Below are 4,295 nucleotides of genomic sequence, written 5' to 3'. Positions count from 1 at the left end.
TATATATATATATATATATATATATATATATATATATATATATATATATATATATATATATATATATATATATATATATCTTTTCCTTGGCGGGTGTTTTTCCCGCTTTGACGCGTCCAACACAATTCAAGCGAACTCTCTTGACAACCAGGTATTTCTTTCACTCCAACAAATCTCGTTCAGGTCAACAAAGTTATCCTGAAACTCAAGTTTTCCTACATGAAACTTTCTTTTAGCCGACCTCAGAGGAGACCTAGCTGTGGCTCCCCTCCTCCCCCCCGACTAGGACACCATCCAGGTTCATCACTACCCAAAATGGAACTCTTCTACGACCATGCATTCCACTACCACTTACTCTCAGCCTCTACTCGCGTGTCAAGCTGTTCGCAGTGGATGATTTCATATACCTCGGTCAGCGTGGCTTAGTGTTAGGAATGTTTGTAAACACGTGTGTGCGTGTGTGTGTGTGTGTGTGTGTGTGTGTGTGTGTGTGTGTGTGTAACTGGGTAGATATCGTAACTTCTCACCACGGAGAACTTCAAGAACAACATAGATCATATTACCCCCCTCTTGAATCTATCCCTCCGCAAGCCCACAACACCTCCCTCCTGCCTCTCCTCAAACTCCAATAACCAAATACGTCAAAGGGGAAGCTTCATACCCCAGCGCCTCCCTGGAGCACGAATCACTTAATATCATATGTCACACATAGCGTAGCAGCAACGGCCAGGCACAGAAAGGCCTCATCTTCGGGCATTTGGTGAGCGATGGGTCTCCTATGATGACATAAGCGGGTGTTCAGCATCGATCGAGGAGCAGTTCACTTTGCTCTCTTACAGCCTTTGTCTTCAGTGCGATCTTATGGTTCGATATGGGGGAAAGGAAAGTGTGGATTGATTAAGGGAAGTGATTAAGGCAAGTGATTGATTAAGGCAAGTGATGAAGGCAAGAGTAATAAAAGGACAGGAGGTAAAGACTTATAGACCCAGAAGAAAGCCAAAAAGAAAAATTGAGGTTCCAGAATAAGGGAAAGTTGGTGACAACCGGGACAATGAAATGAGGACTGAGTGAAGAGGAGGAAATTTTTGATCATGGAATGGGAGGAAGGAAAGATTAAAAATCAATAACTTCTAACCTGACCCTTAAGGGATAGGTCAAAGGTCACGTCATTATCTCAAAAGGGTCGTAAATGTCCCTTGAGCTATCAATGTACGTCATATTTCTCATGATGAGTAAATTCATGAGGATCTAATTATTGCTTTGGGATCATTAAGGAGGATAATGATGCTATCAAACAATTATATTCTAAGGAGAGCAAGCCTACATGCTAACCCAGGGGAATCTATGAGTCATACAACAAAATCATACAACAGAATGCAGCACTGTATATGAAGGAAAGTCGCATGGGAACACAGGAATTGCACAGTAGCCTCTGTCGACACAAAAGCCTTCATTCATGTAGTATCTCCTGACTTGTCCTCACAGCAATAGCTTAGACTCTCGAAGCCCCTACGAAAAGTCTTGTGTGTCTACTAGGCTTCCTGTATTGATACAAGAGTGAATGTGGTCAACAAAGCTATTGCAGGAAAGGAATTAGTGTACTGCTAGTACGGTAATCTTTTTATGACGAGAGATCATTCCTTGATTTGTTTCCGGCTATTACAGTTTTCAGTTTCCAGCTATGACGTCGCTCTTGGCGTGTCTTTGCTGTTCACTTCGCCACCTCGCTCGAACTGCCTGTCCCTTTGTTTCGATACGAGATGATTAGCTTTGAGTTACCTCATGGGTAGTCACAGTACAAGAAGTTTATTCATTAGCTTCTCATAATGAATGGACGCGTGTATACATATCTTAAGGAAAAACATATATACACAGATCTACAAACATGCATACTTGAACGTGATTTATCACAAATATGTATATATCTTAATTCATACGTATACGAATGTAGAAATATCCATCCTGGGAAACGTGTATGTATCTATAAAGACATTGCTCAGCATGAAACACCTTCCGCGCGAGCAGAAACAGATCTGTTATATCTTACATACAAACATACAAACTGATGGAACAAACTCAGTCGTGAAATTAAGATTCACATACCACTGAGCTTGAATGGGGGCCCTGGAAGCACCTCCCCACAAGGGGTGGGCCTCAATGGTGGTGTGTGTGTGTGTGAAAGAGAGAGAGAGAGAGAGAGAGAGAGAGAGAGAGAGAGAGAGAGAGAGAGAGAGAGAGAGAGAAGAGAGAGAGAGAGAGAGGACGGGAGTCGAAGGGGAGTCGAAGGGGAGCTGAAGGGGAAGGGAGGTGAGAGGCTTTGTCCCTTCATGAGGAACTGGCTTACCCACGGCCACCTAACCCTCACGACGGATCCACTATCCCTTTCATCGCGTCTTGTCAGGGGATAGCCGACTGCCAACGAGGATAGTCATAAGGGATAGTTTACTAACACCGTAGGTACGTTTGCACGGTTAGTCTGGCCTTGCTACGTGACCATGGATAGTAAGGCGTCAGTAGGTCCAGCCTGCATCTGCTGGCTAGAATTTTACCGTCTGTGTCAGCAATTGTTATAGGGATATCCTCGCATCACGTGGGCTACTCGGAGATAGATTTGGGTTTGAAGCCTAAATGCACGAATGACTGATCGTGTCTGACACGAATGATAAGCCAATGTCTCATCCCCTACCTTGGGTATGCAGAGAAGTTCGAGAGGTCTAAATGCACGAATGACTGACTGATCGCGTCTGACACGAATGAAAAGCCAATGGCTCATCCCCTTACCTTGGGTATGTAGAAGAGTTCGAGATCATTGCTATATCCCTGACGTTAACGCTGAAGTCCTTGGGGATGATTTCAACTGGGAAGACCTGACTACACACAGCACCTTCTGCCACACAGGTTACAAAGTCCCCAATGATATTCTCTCACCAAAGGACTTCCTCAGATATAGAATACCCGCTTCCTGTATACGCCCTCCAGGTGAGGGAGGAACAATTGCAGTGGTCCTGCAGAAGGATATGTGCTCGGATATTCTCTCTCTCTCTCTCTCTCTCTCTCTCTCTCTCTCTCTCTCTCTCTCTCTCTCTCTCTCTCTCTCTCTCTCTCTCTCTCTCTCTCTCTCTCTCTCTCTCTCTCTCTCTCTCTCTCTCTCTCTCTCTCTCTCTCTCTCTCTCTCTCTCTCTCTCTCTCTCTCTCTTTCCGGGCCCTAAGGCGAGCAAGACACCAAAATATTTATTCCTGCCATTTTTAGTACCCCGTCTTTTGCCTAAGCAGGCGAACCCCCTTCAGGCTTCCTTGCTTTTTTTGCTTTTTTTGAGATGCATTCTTTCTCCACGTCCTATTTATATTACATTTTTTTCTCGAAAGAAACGATGTGTTGAGATGGGATATGAATATCTGTCTCAATGTTTGTTTATTTTCATTACAGTTTCGTTTCTGTCAGTATATATTTCTACCTATCTGTATATATATATATATATATATATATATATATATATATATATATATATATATATATATATATATATATATATATATGTATATACATATCCGCAGAACCCATACCCCACTACTTTATTCCACCGGAAATTAATATCTGCCACATACACACACTACCTATTAGAAAAACCTGACACCCAGGGGTCGACTCCCCTCTCCCCACTGCACGCTCCACTCCCCCTTACCGCCGCCACCACACAGCTGAGCCCCACACAAGCGGCTGTAAAGTCAGACCGATCATATCCCCGCACTGAGACAAGCCACCCATGCGATGGTAATCCAGGTCTACACGAACCCTTATGTTTATCGTCTTTCGATGGTCGTGGGCGAGGCCATTGTAGGTTATGTGAGTAGATTATGGCAAGCAGAGGGGGAGGAGAACCCCCGAGGGGAGGTCTACGAATAGATTATGGTAAAAGAGAATGAGAGAGAGAAGCGGCGGAGGGTAGATGGGTTGGGTGGGAGAGGGAGGGGTTTGGAAAAAAGGCTGTTGTTGGGGGAACGAGAGACCACCTTGTGGGAAGGGAAAGTGAATGGCCCGCAGGGGGGTGGTCGTGGCCCTCTTATAATAGAGACGTGATCAAAGACCCTTCAAAATACTCTCTCAGCTGGAAACACTGTGTCTACTCATTATGTACCTATCATACCCTCATCTGTTTGATATATTGTCTCTCGGATTAACGACAGAGGCTTGCAGGGATGGTATACACATAGCTGTTACGTGCGTACGAACGCGCTTGGTGTTTTTCTTCTGCGCAGCGCCAACTTACGGCGACTGGAAGCACTCACTTTTCACG

The sequence above is a fragment of the Panulirus ornatus genome, chromosome 35 (assembly GCF_036320965.1).
Source record: "Panulirus ornatus isolate Po-2019 chromosome 35, ASM3632096v1, whole genome shotgun sequence".
NCBI classification, from domain to species: domain Eukaryota; kingdom Metazoa; phylum Arthropoda; class Malacostraca; order Decapoda; family Palinuridae; genus Panulirus; species Panulirus ornatus.
The sequence above is the reverse complement of the archived record's forward strand: the minus strand, read 5'-3'. Positions refer to the sequence as shown.